We start from the raw sequence: 17,099 nt of genomic DNA on the forward strand, positions 1-17,099 counted from the left end.
ACTGCCAATCCAAGGAAACAAACCTGAGTTCTCCCTAATTTGAAACTTAGTTGAAGACAGGCAAGAATTACAAATTTATTTTATGCTTCAAAAACTAGGTTCCTACCTGGGACCTAACATCAGATTCTTCATCGCTGTTTCGCAGAATATTTGTCAGGGCTGACTTTAGTGATCATCGTTTTCTAAGAAGACAGGGAGACTCAGGAAGTCAGAGTGCCTTGACTACGTGTCACTAATTATCAACAAAATCAGGACTCGAAGGTTTTCTGACTCCTAGACCAGTTCATTTCTCACTGCCCACGGGGTTCCCTTTTAAAGTGTTTGCAAATATACGTGGCTAAAAATTTAATTGTGCTGCCGAGGAATAGTGACTCCCATCGGATCCTTCTAAAACAACCTTTGAATTCCACTTCTCCATCTCCGTAGTACCCACTTTCACTAATCCAGAAGACAGTTATCCCGTTCCTTGATAACCAGAGCCCACCTTCCCATTGCGCTCTGGGGTCTTTCTAGTGCTCGCTAAGATCTCCTGCAGTATGGATGGGCACTATGAACAAAGCGGGTGCCTGCCTCCATCTATTGAATTTGCAGAGCTAGTAAATCTGGAGAGAACTTTGAAACAAATGGCTTATTAGGATTTTGTGGCTGGTTTTTATTTTACGTGTAGATTCCTGTCACACAAGCGACCGAGAGTTCTGCGGTGGGCACTATGGACCACTCCGCTGGCATCCATGGCCCCTCCCTGAAACCAAATCACACGCCTCTTCCGTACCGGCCGGAGCCTCCCAGCCCTGATGTATCTTGTGCCGGCAGTGCATGACTCTGACGGCTCCCCAGGGGTAGCCTGCCTGTGCCACAGGCACTCACCGCCATCTGAGGTGCCCTGCCTCTTTGGGGCCCTCCTGGGTACCTCTTCAGTCCCGCCCCAACCCCCCAAACACACACAACTGCAGTGCAGGGGCTTTCACATTCCCGGACCTCTTTTGACCAATGGGAGACAGCAAGCATTGGATAAATGTTTCCACCTTTCCCTCCACCCCCATCATAGATAGCCCTGAACACAGTCTCTCCTAGACACAAGCAAATCCCTTTTTCCTCAAGCCCCAGTAGTTCAGTCTTTCGAGTCTCTGAAACCCCATTCCTTCTAATTCTTATTTCTTTAGGGAGTTGAAGTTAGGTTGTTGTGGTTCTCCTAGAGAGAAGAAGGAAGAAGAAAAAAAAGTGAAGAATGTGATGCTTATAAAAGCATGATACACGTGGTTCATCCCAGAGAGGAGTGGCACTCATGGTAGGTGACTCAACCAAAAACCATGCTAACATTTCTTGGCACATTGAGGGAGACATGGAGACCCCAACAACACCTCTTTAAAATGTCCTTTAAATCCTCTTACACCCATTGTAGCTTCCCCTAGTCTTCTCTCCTCAAACTTCTCTGCCCAGCCTGTACTTTTAAAATTCAAAACTTCCCCTCTTTAATGTTTATAACATTCTCATCGTAACTTTTTTCTTAAAGTCCCTTCCCCCCACTTCCTATGCTTTTGGCACGGATTCGATGCCCCTTCTCCAAATCTCTACCGTAAAGAATAGCACTTCTGGAAGTTTTCTAGGAGTGAAAATACCTTAGGATATGCAGAATGAGTCAGGATCGTTAGAGGTGGTTAGATATTAGAGAGGTGGTTCTCAAAGTGTGGTCCCTGGAGCAGCATCGACAGGCACTGGAACTTGACGGAAATGGAAATTCTCCATCCCAGACCTACTCAGTCTGAAACTCTGGGAGCAGGGCTCAACGATCTGTTTTCACAAGCCCTCCAGGTGTTTCAGATGTGAGCTAAACGCTGAGAGTGTAAGAGAAGCCATTACCACCTGGTTCTCATTCAACCCTCACTGAGTATCAGAATCACGCCGGGAGCACTTAGGACATATAAATTCCTGGGACCTACCCGCAGAGGTCTGTTTCAATTGGACTCTGATGTGGCTCAGATTTTTAGGTGATTTTACCGTTCAGCCAGGATGCTGAAACACTGCAGTATCCTCAAATAAGAACTAAATAGGAAAACTATTTTTTCTATTGTGGAGGGTTTGGGGGTCAGGGGAGGCAGGAGATGGTGCTGGTTTCCTGGTTTAAATTCAAAATGTTGAGACGTCTTAATAACTTTAATTCTAAAGTAGTCATTAACATGAGTATAGAGCAAGACTGCATGTCCAATTTTTAAAAACTCGCTTCAATAAAGTGTGTAAATGGTCTTTAGAATTTCTGAGCACATGTGGTAGAACAGCTTAAAGTAAGCAGAACTATTTCAAGCAACACGGACACCTAGATTGGCGACAGAGCAATTGTGGCTCATTGATGGCTGGCTGGGTGCCTTCCCCCTTAAATTTAGCAACTCTTTAGGTTGGTGCCCTGGGCAACTGGCCTTCTCACACCCTCCTCTCAGCCTCCAGTCCTTTGGAACACAACCACAATCCTGCTAATGTCTTCAGACAAAGGCATCATTTTCTTCAGCTTTTATTAATAGCAGCAAGTGTTAGAGACTTTGTGGACTGACCGCTGTGGGGAGAACAGTCAGAGACGGAGTGTGGATTGATGCGTTATGCCACCTCATCAGGCCATTTTTCCACTTTCTTTTCATAAGAACCAAAACAGACAATGAGAAAAACACCAATTGCAATTTTCCAAATGGAAATGAGACCCTGCTTTGGGGGTTCATGAGTGAAGTTTATGTTTGGATAAAATAACACACAGTCACACAAATTTCTACATTTTCCAGCTTAATCCACCTCTCTTACCACCAGCTGATTTGATTTGGGGAATTTCTTTCAACTTAAGTAATCATATGGCATGTAGTTAGAAGTAGTATAATCTTTTTAAGAAATGTAAGGGTTGAACAATGTATTCAAGCTTCAGTATTTCCATCTTGGTTGCATGACTTACCTTGATTAGAAAATCAATTACAGTACAATTAGCCAAAAACCCAGTGTGTTATCTGGTTACCCCAGGAAGAATTGCCAAGCTACAGTTGAGGGAAAATCACCAAAAACCATATGGTATTTATAAGGAGTTTGAGTGCCAGCTTGTCTTTATGCCCAACAACAATAAAACATTTTAAATATGTCCTCTGTGCTTGCAGCAGGCTACATGAGCTGAAAGGAAATACGAAAAGAGCACATTTGTTCCTTTGCTCATGGTATGCTAAACAGTGCTGGGAATGGAGGCCCGCTGCAAAAACTATCTAGATGTTCTGTAAAATCTTGACTCTTGTCTTGGAAGTTATCTGCAAAAGGGGAAAACAGAAGTTGAAGGAAACACTATCGAGACAATTTGGACACTAGTCCATGTTGGACACATGCTAGTGTATTCCTTAAAAAGTGTCACAAGCTGTGTTTTTAGACATTAGTGGAGTGTTCAGTGAGGTGGTACTTGAACTTTCCCCCCACAAACTATTGATGTGCGGAACCTGAAAGGAGCTGGGCAAGAAGTGGGTAAATTTGCACGAGGCGATTCCAAATCCTTCTGAGCTTCCTAGCGACTGACACCTGTCAGAGGACCCAGGAGGGCTTGACCAAAAGCCCAGTGGCAGGAAATAAAAATACACACGGTGGTAGTAGGGAGACCAGACAAGGAGAATGGCCACTGCACCCACCTGGGTCGTCAAGGGGAGACAGAGCTTCTAGGCCGTGGTGGTGGCAGATCCCTATCCTTGGCCTGACTTTTGGGAGGACCCCCCTTGGCTGAGATGGCATCAAGGCAGGGATCTTTACTAGACCTGCAAGAGCAACCCCAGCAGGAGAGCGTGCCCTAGCCACTCTTCTGAGGCACCGCCAAAGGGCTTGTGCACACTGAGGGAGAAGTTTTGTTTGGTTTCATAAAATGAACCAAATATACACAGGAAACTCAGAGACTTAGTGCCCCTACTCCCCTTTTGAGTCATTATTGCTAATCAAACTATAACTCTGAGAAGATATAAAATAGTAAAAATTGGAATTTAAAATATGATGGGCCTTTTAAGTGCCTCTATGGAAGGTAGCTGGCACTGTCACCCCCAGAAGGTGAAACATGAACTTCTGCCTTAGCTCTTGGCGGTTTTCTGAGTAGTCTGCTACTAAGTCAGATATATTGAGCCAACGTTAAAACGGGACTTTTCTGCTTCTAAATTACATGATTGTTGAATATGGCGAAATGATTGTGTACATTTTGGTGGAATTTAAAGGCCAAAAGCAAAACACAGAGGAGGCAATGCTGGAGTGAATCTTGACAGATGCCCGTCAATTAGTCAGGTTAACAAAGGGCAGGATTGCTAGACCCAGCAAGGCAGCAAAAGAGAAGACTCTGGAATCTTCATCAGAGAGAATTTAAAATATTTTCTGCCCACAAAAAGATCTTTAAAATGCTGATTATATACTCTATCATAAAAATAAAACCTGCAGATTGTAGTTAATAATGTGAAAAATACAAATGTACATTTTAAAACTCATAAAAATAGGTAACACTTATGAACTTTCCCAGGGGCCGGCAGCACATTCAGTTTTTTCTATGCATCAGCTCAGTTGATTGTCCAGTAGTCTCGTTAGGTAGGTAATGTTATTACTCCCCCTTTATAGCTGGAAAGCTGAAATCTGACAGATTTGACACTGGATTTATGACTAGCTCCAGAGCTCACCCTCCTGACTGTGATTATACACAATTATCCAGCCTCATCGTTATTACCTCCTTTAAAGATAATCAGTGTATTAAGATCTCCAAGAATGTTTAGCACCAAAGCACATGTAGCATGAGAATTAATTTCTTGGCACAAGTTGTAAAGTGAATGCTTGAGCTCTCAGATCTCTCTTTACAATTTTTGATGCTTTTCCTCTGCATCTTTCCCAAATCATACACAGACTGCCAACTGTACCTTTCTAATCAATACATTTGGCTTAAAAGAAATGGGCACAGAAAAAAGATATTTTGATGTGCTAGCCTTATTTAACCTCAGATTTTTTTAACGCAACTGTAATCATTATATGTACAATTTTAAGTCCTGCTTTATTCACTTAAATTATATCACAAGAATTTCTTGCATTAGTGAACACTCTTACAAAAACATTTTAATAGTTGATACTATTCTCTCAAGTGAATAAATCATAGGTCTCTTAACCAATCTTCCGTCCTGTGACATAAAGCTAAATCTGAAGTATAAAAGTTAAGCTAACTCTTACTCCAGCTCCAGAAATCCAGAAACTAATCAGCGGGTACTGCTCTCAGAGTTGGTACCTACAAGGCTATTGCAATCAGTAAATTACATAGCATGTCACACTTGATCAATTTTTACCATATTAACAGTGATTACACGTTTCTCGAGTTTCACTGGGAAATCAAATAATTGACCACAGCTGGCAATATTTTATTTTACATGGAACACCACAGCTGGAGGAGCGCCAGCCTAACCTTGAACAGGGCTTTAATTGACTGCAAGCATTTAGGGGCGATATCTTGTGCTGGCTCACTTTCTCTTCCTTGCTAACCATTCATTTGGTGTCTGAATATTTTCAAAAGTACACACAGGAGTTACATAGCCTTTACTGAGGCCCAAGGAGAACCCAGAGGCCCAACAAGTTTCAGTCCAAGAATGCAAAACAAACTCCCATCGTGTAGGATAGATCGTAGGCATTTCTACATGGCGCTGTTTGGAAACTCATTTGAGCCCCTCGGGTTTTACAGCTGTTTCAAATCGATAAGCAAGGACAGTTAACTTCAGAGAACATGGTTTGAATACCAGTAATTCTTGCCACAGGATTTCTATAAGCAAGAATAAAATAAAAATGAGAAGAGCAAATGAGAAATAAAAAAATGTTCCTACCACTTAGGTTTACAACCTCTTCCTGATACTCAGCATGACCTGAACCAATTGATTAAACACAGAGGCGTTCTGTGTGTGTGTGTGTGTGTGTGTGTGATGCAGCTTCATTAATATCATATTTACCCATTCTGCAGGAATCTTAATATGTAGTTGCAATACTTCTGTTGTTAGGAAGAAATGTCAAATCCATCCTGCCTGCATAATCCACAGAATTTCAATGAAAATGTTGTATGATTTAGACTTTAGTTTTCCTAAAGATGATTAGTTTTCACTGGGCACTGTAAGAGAAAAAAAAGATCACAGCAAACATTTTCTAGGACATATCCTTGATTTACTAGAAATAGAGACAGAAACAAAGAACTCAATCTTATTACAGCTGCTTTTTACTTGACAGAACAAAGAATGTTGCTGTCTACAGTAAAGGCACTTATGGTCCACACTTGACATAACAAAAATAATCCTTAAAAAATTAAATTACTACAATATGTCGTACCCTAATGTTAAAAACAAAATTAAGGATCAATTGAAATCAGCTGATGAAAACGTTTTCCCTTCTAATAGTCATATATATACACATACATATACACCTACACTTCCCATAAACTCTAGCCTTCTAAGTTATGAAGTTAATTTTAAAACTTTGATAAATTAGCATTTTAAAGCTTGTATCTATCTTCACTATGTGCATGTCACCATAAGAATGATTGCAAATTGTTCACCTTCAATTTTAAAATGTAGGCTTAAAATATGTTTTCATAGGGAACAATTTTTTAAGTTAATTTTTTATTAAGTTAATTTTTTAACATTTTTCTAAGTTGTTCTATTTTTAGCAGCTTTCAAGCTTTTACTTTCAGTATTTTCAAAATCTTCCTTCTACGAAAATATTGACTGGCGACTTTAAATATGCCTTCAGATCCTATGGGCCATTTTTCATGGTCTCTCCTGGTTTGAGACGGACGTTGATGCTACCCACACTATACCAACCAGGGAACAGCGTCAGGGATAAAAGACATCTCTTAGGTATTTTACCCCAGATATTATTTCCATAACACCTCAAACGGAGATGTCATTTGCAGCTTAGAACAGTTTATAAATAATTTTAAGTGGTAAAATACAAGTCAAAACTGTAACCTATTACTAACAAGAGAATAACTTCGCACCATTTTAAAAACTGGCAATAGTTTATGTTACCACGGCAATCTACTTGCCAGCAAATGCAACCTTTATTTTACTGTATTTTTTTTAACTCAGCCTACTCGTCCGCAGTCCCTTCCTTCCACGGGTGTCAAATGGAGCTGTTGTGTTGGTACAGTGTCTTTTGTACCATCACGTGTGGGAACTCAGTAACCTTTTCACTGCCACAATAAGAAATAACAAAGAGGTATGTATTCATTCAGGATAAATTCTTAGCATTAAAAGTTGGCTCAGGACTGGTAAAGTTATTAGACTGGCTCATATCTGGCTCATTGTGTTTCCACTTATTTTAATAAGCATTCAGCTAGGGTTCTCATGCTGAAAGCTAGACACTAGTTTATAGGGCAAAAGGCAACAGGGCAATTTAACTTTTAGTTAAGTGTTTTTCCATTAATTGGGCCACACATTCTTACAAGCACCACTGCACACAGTTTGCGCCTGAGAAGATTTGCAAGCGTTTTGTATGTCTTTTGTTACTTCCAACATACAGCTTATCCTTGATTTAGCAGACTACAGTTATACAAGACTTTTCTTAATTGCTTTTCACGCATAGTTAGGAGAAACAGCAGGCAGCCTTTAAGCAAAGGTTTTGTGGCCTGAAATGGTAGCTTAAAGTGCCTCCTTTCCTGTGTTTATTGTTGACAATTCAATTAGCATGCCGAAGCAGCTGCGGGGTCTAGAAGGCATGGTCAACCTAACTGCACATACAACTAATTTTATTAATATATGAAACGGGGCAAAATTAGCTGCGATGCATTTACCTTGCGTCCTTATTAAAGAGCTCAACAGACAGGGGAAAGTCTAGCCAGTTTTCCCAAATTTAAATCAATCTTGTGGAAAGTCACAAATTTAAGCTATTTTTTTTCCATGAGTAGCTGATGAAAAGTTGTCCATTTTCTCACTCCTCGAGTTTTAACAAAAGCCACACTTGGCAACAATGAGATAAAGACCTCACATTCATTCGGGGTTTTCTTTTAATAAAAAGTGTCCTTTTTTTAAGCAAAGGCAAGCAAACAAAATGATACATATAAGAGTATTTTATGGACACAGTCAACAGTGGTATTTTGGGTAGCCGCTAGCATACTGAGTTGTTTAGTTGCCCTCGGTAGTTCCAATCTAAGTGGTGAGACACCCCAAACCATGCAAACAGCTACATGTAAGTGAGTAAGCTGAGGGGACCCTAGGGGCAGGATGGGAGAAGCTCCTGGGGTGGGGCCCCTGTTAGCAGGGGCGGGGTGGGGCAGGGGCAAGGGACAGTTTCCAGGCAGAAGCTCCAGGTTCTGCTGGTGCAGCCGCTCTCTAGAGCCACATGCTACCCATTCCCTGGGATGCATGTTAGAGATCGGAAGTTACCACTGCATCTCCAGGAGCTGGGCCACAAGATTGGCTACAACAGCATGGATGACCGTCAGACCCTTGGGGTGTCCCGCTGTAAGGAGGGATGAGTCACTTTTCAGAGTTCATGCTTGGTGTCGTTGACTTCTCAGGTGCTAACACTTAACTTCTGAAGGACTAGGTTTGACTTTGGACATTACTGTTGGCTGATGACTGAAGTAAGTCTGAGTTGGAGGCAGAGACCTCACAAGGAGACAGCTTAGGGTAACTGTTCTACATGCCCTGTTTAGGTTACATACCAAAAATTCTACAAGGGGACTTGCAGAATTGGCAATTGCATTACTTTGCTTTCCAGCACTATCTGCCAGGTCACCCGAATCATTCCATTATAGTCCTGTCACAGTCTTTGCCTCCTTTTCTACCTTTCTTTAAAATGTTTTTATCTCACTATTCATTTGTACTTCTTTGGGTTTAACACTCTAATGACAAACAACCCAAAAAGTATTATTTTCACCTCTAACTTCCTTTTTTTTGTTTTTCTTACTTTTTATTTTTCCTTCTTCTCCCCAAAGACCCCCAGTACATAGTTGTGTATTTTAGTTGTGGGTCCTTCTGGCTGTGCTATGTGGAACGCCACCTCAGCATGGCTTGATGAGCGGTGCTAGGTCCATGACCAGGATCTGAACCGGCAAAACCCTGGGCCGCCGAAGCAGAACGTGTGAACTTAACCACTTGGCCACGGGGCCAGCCCCTCACCTCTAGCTTCTTATGTTGGCTTGCCTGTTGTGCTTAGCATTTTCTGCTACCTTCCTCACGCCTACCTTTTTTTTTTTCTGGATTAGACTCCTAATCAAATACCATTAAGCTTCAAAATAAGTATTTCAGAAATCAAGTGTGTGAGGGTAATGGAGGACAGAAGTCCCACAAAGATAAGGCGTGAAAACTCCTAGATCACCAACTCTTATCAAAAAACAGAGAAGAATCTGAAAAAAGAGATTCTGAAATAAGATGGAAACTCATTCATACGAAATCCACTCATGGAAAATTTCACGTAGAGTTGAATGCTGGGTGGACCCTGGCATTCTTCGTGCTGCCTAGCTACAGATGTGATTCCCTAGGAATCTTACTTTGCAGCCTAATGATCTCCTTCCTGAATTCCAAAGTTGTTTCAATACCTGAGTATTTTCTAAAAGCAGAATGAATTAACAAAATTGTTTAAGAATAATACAACTTTTATTGCATTTGCAACTCCTGATTTTGTATACTAATCTATATTCCCTAAGGAAAAAATAAGAATTTTTTAGAAGCCCAGCATAATAAATTACTTTCCCCTTACATCTCCATTTCACAGCTCTTTGAAATTGTCTCTTATGCTATAGACACCACGCACAAATACAGATTTGTCAGGGTCCTAAACCCTCAGATAGTGATTAGTTATAGTCGACACTTAGAACTTTCAGTTACACTTGGAAGAAATTAGCAAGCCAGATTAGCCAATAATTCTCTTCCTTGCTTATTTGCAACAATGTGTATTTAACTCTGGGAAAACATCTCCAAACTGAAACCTCCTAAATTCAAGGTCTTAATGCACAGGCAAACACAATGTTGGCCACGTTTCACGCATGCTTTAAAAGCCTGATCTGTTCATTGATTGGAATGATTCAGTGTTGGTTGCATAATTGTTTCTCACAGGACACTAAGAAGTGTAAACTAACTCTGACAACAAAGTTAAAGTCTGATTTACTAAGATGGTATACATATTTCACATACTCAATTCATTCCTGCGCACTGGAGTGGGATTAAATAATGCAGAATCACATCTAGCTCCATTATCCTGCTTTTATATCACTTTCAAAGGGATGCAACATTGACCTATTTATACATATAAAGTCACGTCCATTATGATGCCTTCCCAAATATTCTTAATACAACTTCTTGTGATTATTACAACTCTCTGGTAGTACTTCTGCCCAACCTCCAGCATCTTTTTATCAAGAATCCTCCAGTTCCACATGAAATTAACTCTTCAACTGAGTATTTCTACTCAACCCAATTTAGAAGCTTTATCCTGTCTCGGTTAAATTATGCAATGAAGAAAAAGTAGAAAACACAGTAATAGGAACTTTACATAGCTTAAAAATGTTACCTTTACCAAATAGTTGTTAGTGACTCCCGAATTTTTACTCATAGCTTTTTTCTAAGTTCCAGACTCTTATATCTGACTGCCTATTCAACATCTTCCTGTTGAGTAACCAATAAGTATCTCAAACTCAGTACAACAAATCACACTCTTTATTCCCCTACAATGCACCCACCCAATTTTTCCCTTTTCCTGGGCCTTACCCACCCTAGTAAGTAGCACTACCATCCATCCAGTGGCTCAAGTCAGAAAATTACTCAAGTCATCTTTGACTCTTTTCTCTTCCCAGCTCCCTACATCCAAAGCATCAGCTAGTCCTTTGATTTCAAAATCTAATGTGTATCCTAAATCTGTCTGCTCCCCTCCGTAACCACTGCCACCAGTCTCATCCAGACCACCATCACTCTCACCTGGACCGTTGCAACAGCCTCCTTTCTCTGATCATGCCCCCAACCCCGTATCCACTCTCTTGTGGAATCTGAGTAATGTTTTAAAAACATAGATCTGATCACATCATTCTCCTGCTTAGAAGACTCCAATAGTTTTACATATCACTTTGCCACAAACCAGTCTCCCTAATATGGCCACCATGGCCCTACATGTTTGCCACTGCTAACTTCTCCAACTTTCCCTCCTACTTCTCTCCCCATTCCCCATTTTGCTCCCTCCACAGGTCCTCCAAGTGGCTAGGCAATTTCCCCCTTCATGACTTTTGAATGGCCCTTCACTCCGCTTGGACTACTACCCCACATCAGGCATGGCAGGCTCCTTCTTATCCTATTGGAATCAACCGAAATGTGTCTTCCTCAGAGAACTCTTCCCTGAACCTCCAAGCGTGAATCCAGACTTTGTGAACCCTGAAACTTACACAATTCGAGGGAACCTTTTTGGTGGAAAATTTTTAAATCTTAAATTCGTAAACTTTTACAAAAACACATGATCACGGGGTTCCTCCAGACCTTGGAAGAGGCCAGGACAAGTGAAGGACCCTTAAGCTTAGCCTCATTAACTCCACAGTGATTCTAACTGTATGACTATCCTTGGTAAGTGGATCCTTGCCCCCTTCACCTCCACCCTAGATAGCCTCTATTATTGCATCCTATTTATCCTTCTTAGCACTTCTCACAGTTTGTCACTTGTCTTGTCTGCCTCCTGCATCAGATGGTACCTGCCCTACTGGAATGTACAATGCAAGAACACTCACCACTGATCATAGCATCTGGCACAGTAGCACTCAGTAAAGACTTGCGCTTGAATGAGTGAGTGACAAAGTGTCCCTTGAAATTAACAGTGCTAGATAAATGTAAAGAACTATTTTACAATTTAAATTTGCATGTCTTTAAAGCAGGCTTGTTTTCCCTCTCTTTCTCCCATGGGAAGAAGAAGCTTACGGCATGGCATGGTTCCTGTGTGGAGGAAATGATTGTTATGCCCTCTCTAACCATGCCAAGCCTCAGGAATTTTTAAGGCCACAATTTAATATCCAGAGACAAAAAAGCAGTTTGTCCTGCTTTGGGCCTGGTTACCTAGGTCAGGATCACCATCCTCTGTGTTTTGGAGGAAGAGCGCTGCTTCAACATGGCTTCTGGCTGTGGTGACACTAGACAGGGGCCAGGGTACCAGCATCCTCTGTGGAGCCCTGGACTCTTTCTGGCCTCAGGCCTAAATTCTCTGGACACGGTTGTACATCCATTGCCTCATCTATTCACATGTTTGTTAGTCCACCTGGCCTCATCATTGCAAGACCGTCCCCTCCTCTCTGGGCTGTGGCTCTGAGAAGGGGGTCAGGGAAAAGGCCTGCAGTGTGTCTCCAAGGAGAGCTAACACTTGAACCCAGGCATATTTGGAGGCAACACACTCCTTCCTGAGCTTGAAGGAGAAAAGTAGGACTTGAAATTTTACTGACTTACTAAGATGATATTCAACCTTAAGTCTGAAATACTTTCAAATTTGGCTAAGTGTAAAGAGTTAAACAAGTACTTGGAAAAAAAGCATACCTTTTGTAATTATAGCTAAGTATTTCATGTAACAACATTTCTTGTGCTAAAACCTACAGTGTCATTTGCCAACAGCAGGAATAATTATTAAACTCTAGAACTATCTACAAATGGAAGTCATTCAGTGTCTTCCAGCGCACTCTCTTTGAATGCGACAGATGATCGATAAGCCACTATCTTACGTGGTTTGTATTTGGTTTTACCTGGATTAGAGAAAAGTGAGCGGGTTGCTTTCAAGTCCAGAATGCTACAGTAATCTTGTCTGCCTTCCATCGAAAACGCCTAAAAGTCCTCAAAAAAGAATAAGCTGCACAAATCCAGAAATGACTCTTTTGTATTTATATGAACAAACTGCGTTCCATTTGTTGAGTGGCTTGAGATCTATGCTCTTCTTTATGTGTGACAGGTTAAGCAGTCAGCTGGAGTGTATAGTTTATGATTAAATTGACCGGGGCTAGGTTAATTACGGCTGCAATTGAACCTCAATCCCGTACCTTGCAGATGGAAACTTAGAGTGACCATATTCAACTCTAAGCTACAGCATATCGAACACAAACTTCTGACTGGGAGCAGTTTCAGAATCAATTTACATTCAAATAAAAAGGCACTCCAGTGAGAGGTACATTAAGATGTTTAAATTATGGGGCATGTGGGATTCATCAAGCAAGGAAAGCAGTTGTAAATCAAGCTTATGGTGAATGGGTTAAACACACAAGAGGGTTTTAGGGCATAAGCAACACTTCGTAGTATCTTTTTTTTGTTTTAGCAACTTAAATGGAAATGTTGAGGAAATAACAAAAAGTAAATAAGATTTTTGAAAATGACAACTACCAAACATATTTATGTTTTTTCACTGTTACTAGCATGCCGGCTTTAAAAATAAGGGATAATTAGCCCTAGAAACACATTTCAATACACCAGACCAGAATGAATGGGAGGGAGGGCAAGAGAGAAATGAGACCAGCGGTTTGAGGGACTTTTAAAAAGAATTACCCTTTGTCCTTGCTTCTTTTGTAGATTCTACCATCTTGCTTTACATATGGATTTTCCCTGCTGGATTATCCCATTCCACTTCTTACCTTCAATTCCTAGCGCTGAGCCTTGCAGCAAAATCAGTGTTTGTTGAATGGGTGTGCAGTGAACGAAGTGGTACTCTCTGTCTGGATATTTGAGCACTCATTCATGCAGGACTTTATTCCTAAAGAATGTGCCTTTGCAGGAACAAAAAAATATATTATTGGGTGGTCAAATCGATCCTATGAATACTTGTTCAAAGGGAGAGTCTTTCCTGGCTCTCCCCTTTCAATCCCCTTTGCTGTGCTCTAGGCACCGTGCACTCTCAGGCGGCTTCTAGGGCCTCTGTCAGCACTAGTTACTTAATTGATACTGCAAAAATGGTGACGATATATTTCCTAAGCCCTTGCATTCTAAGCAGATTCCTGATAAGAACAATGTTTGACCTAAAATATTGAATCTCTAATGGTAAAATCTTAGGCAAAGTCCAATTTAAGCACAAGCCCAAGCTTTCTCAGCAGTTGTCTCTAAGCCACCAAAACTACCTATTTCATTAAGTCCAACAAATGATAAAATAATTCAGACTAGCTAATGAGCATTTGATTAGACCCACAAAGACGGGCAAACTACAGGCAGAGGGCCATTTCCAGCCTACCTCCTGTTTTTGTAAATAAAGTTTTATTGGAACGCCACCATGCTCATTCATGTATGTATTGTCAATCTCTGCTTTTGAGCCTCAGTGGCAGAACTTGCAACAGAGACTCTATGGTCCACAAAACCTTAAATATTTACTACACGATGCTTTACAGAAAAGTTGCTTAACCCTGGATTAGGTTGTTCCCTTTTCAGCTGGCACTTTGGTTATCTTCTATTTTGCCAATATGTACTAGTCCAAGCCCTTACGAGTCATCCTTATTTCCCAAGTTTCAGTAAAAGCTGCCTCTGTTTTGAGAACCCTCAGTGTGTAGCCTGGAATGCAGAGCCTGCACTTTTAAAACACAAACACTTTGTCTCAATATAATTTTAGTACTTCTGGAACTCCCTAGGAAATGAAAAACACCAAGAAGCTCCTCTGACAAAATTCAGCTCATACTGAGAATATGTATCTTTGCAAGTGGCCTCTCCTTGCTCACCTAAACCGTGAACAACAACCTTTGGGAAGCCAAATTTTTACCAATAACATTAAGAGAAAATTGCTTCACTTGCTTTGCTCCTTTATGTGAAATAATGTATTACTTACAATGGATAATAGTAAAGTATAAAAACCCAAATTCACTTAAAAGTTCAAAGATTAAGGGAATTAATCCGGAAGTTGACATCTCTATAGAGACAACCAGCATAAAGATACTCCGCTTTCTGTAGATTTACCATCTTCTATATTTAAAAGTGGTTGGAGAAATATTTTGGTGTTTTGATTTTCAAAATAAACAATATTTGGAAGAATACAAATTTGTATCAGTGATATAAATATTTGTAGAATTGAGTATGATATAGTTTTTCCAGAATCTTACCTTTCTTAAAATCAAATGAGTATTCATTTAGTCTCCTGATCGTGTTATGTTTTAAGCACATCTGCCTCACTGGAGGAGAAAAAGGAAAAAGATTTCAATCTTCAACCTGAGGATGAGTTGAGGGAATTTTTTGAGACTGGCATCTTCAAGCTGGAGGAGAGAGAGTAGGGCAGGAAATGGAATCTCTTGGAAGCCACTTTTTCTTCTTGGCTTGGTAAATACTCGCTACAGCCCTGTTTGAAAACTGTGTACATCACTGAGACTATTCAAGAGTAAAAGGTGGAATAATTCTGATACTATTAAGCGCCTCCCGTGCTCCAGACACTGCTCAATGGGCTCCATCCAGCTCAACTCACCTGATCTTAAAACTCTGAGAGTTGGCTAAATAGAGAGAATTTCAATCCAGTGGCCCTCACTCCGAAGGTCTTTTCAAGATATGAAGAGGGGACCAGTCTGAAAGATTGAATGTCGCTGAGGAAAAAGGAGTGTGGGCAGCTGTAGTTCCAGGCTGATGGTATTGGGCGAGCGAGAGCAGCTCAGGACAAGACTGCCTGAATTGGTGATCCGAAAGAAATCCAGAGAAGCTTCATAGATATTGATCAACGGACTTAAAGAATATCAGTTTCTTCTATTTGCTTCATGCTTGACTTTCTGACAATTCTGAATATACTTACTGCAAGCATGTCTTTTATTTAATTAGCTAAGCAATATGAGGAGAAGCAGAATAGGTGAGAATGGCCCAGAGGAAAAGAGATGAACGTGTGCAGACAGAACAATGCAGTCTTTGTGGGTATATTTCTGAGTTTTGTGGTTCTTTTTAAAGCTTTGGCGTATCACTTGAGTTATAGGTCATAGGGAAAGAGTTTTCCAGTAGGGATTTTGTTCAAATAAAATCTATTCTTTGGCCCAGTTAAGTCGTAACAATTCACCTCAAATTCTGATCTTAATGCTAGTACAGGGATCCCATCTCTGAAAAGCCCTGATTCCCCCAGAATCAGCAAAATAATGTAGCAATAAAAACATTAGAGTGAACCAGATCAGCTTTATTAGCTTTTTTTGCCATGCAGTATTGACAAGAAATATTTTTGTTCTATTTCACAACTATTTACCATTCCAGAGCTATCCTAAGGTTCATACATCACCCCTGACCTACCCTTGCTGATGCCCCAAACTTTCCTAAGATCCTACCCTACAATTGTAACATCATCCCATTTCATGATGTTAAGCATGTGGGGAGGTGGTGATGGCTATTTGGAGGGGCAGCCACAGAACTACCATACCATAAGTGGTGTCATCCCCCTCCACATCCTTGTGGTTAGTGGGAAGTTCTTTTCTGTATTTCCTTTCATTTCTGAGACAGCCTCCTCAATAGCCCACAAAACCTTTCCTTTTGGACTGGTCAAGCTTCTTTGAGCCATCTTTTCTTTCTTCATAGCTCCTTGAGTTCTCAACACTCCCCATTCAAAGCAGAAACAACAAATGATGTGTACATTTTACCCAAAGAAAAACAGCTTCAGTTGTCTTTCAATATGTCAAATCCCCTTCATAATGAAAATATTTAATGAAAGAAAGCAGAGGGAATTAGGTCATGTAGAATAGTTTTTTCCTAGATCTCAGAGGACTCAGGTAAAGGGAGGGATAAGGGAAATGCTCTAAGAATGACAAACAGGGGTTGCCCGTGGAAAGCAGCCATTCTGGTTTTACTTGTAGTAACCATCCACTTTTAACTTCAACTTTCCTCCTGGCCCTGTGGAACACTATTAACTCCATACTTATCTCCAAATTCAAGAGAAAACAGAAACAGGAGGAAAATAACATTTTTTCCCACTGAGAGTCATATTTCTTTAAATTTTTAATCCCGAAAGAATCTCTTTAATTGTTTATTCACTTGCTCATCCTATATGAGAATAATTGCATTGAAATTTTTATTTTGTTGGTGAGGACAACTGAAGAGTTGAAGTGGCAGTGTTTGGGGTCAGAGTTGGGGCTATGCTATATAGACTCTCTGACATACTATTGGTAGATCTAAGTTTGAGAAAAAAGCATTAACTGCTGTGTGCCTGACACCACA

Source organism: Equus caballus, chromosome 18 (genome assembly GCF_041296265.1).
Source record: "Equus caballus isolate H_3958 breed thoroughbred chromosome 18, TB-T2T, whole genome shotgun sequence".
Classification (NCBI taxonomy): domain Eukaryota; kingdom Metazoa; phylum Chordata; class Mammalia; order Perissodactyla; family Equidae; genus Equus; species Equus caballus.